The following is a 382-nucleotide window of genomic DNA, read 5'->3' on the forward strand; positions in this document are numbered from 1 at the left end:
GCGAGCTCGGCGCCCTGGACCTGTGCCAGGACTCCTGACAGCGCCAGGCAGGTCGGTGGTTGGGGGGTGGGGGGGGGGCCTGGGTGTTCTCTTCGCAGAAGACGCCCATTTGGAGGGAAAACTCCCTTTATTTTTTCTGGGGCTCCGTAGCCGCCCCCCTCCCTAGTCCCCTATCATTTTAACGTTGATCACACTCCTGATGATGAACTTGCGGCTTTGCTTCCTGCTGCCTGCTTGACCCGAGAGCACCGGCAGGCTGCCGGCCTCGCCCTCAGCTCCCTCCTCCTCCTGCAACCCCGGGGCCTCGGGGCGCCGGTGCGGGCTCGTGCGGGCAGCGGCTGCAGGAGGGGCGCGCGGGGGCGCGGGGTCCCGCCGGGGAGCG

Source organism: Suricata suricatta, chromosome 11 (genome assembly GCF_006229205.1).
Source record: "Suricata suricatta isolate VVHF042 chromosome 11, meerkat_22Aug2017_6uvM2_HiC, whole genome shotgun sequence".
Classification (NCBI taxonomy): domain Eukaryota; kingdom Metazoa; phylum Chordata; class Mammalia; order Carnivora; family Herpestidae; genus Suricata; species Suricata suricatta.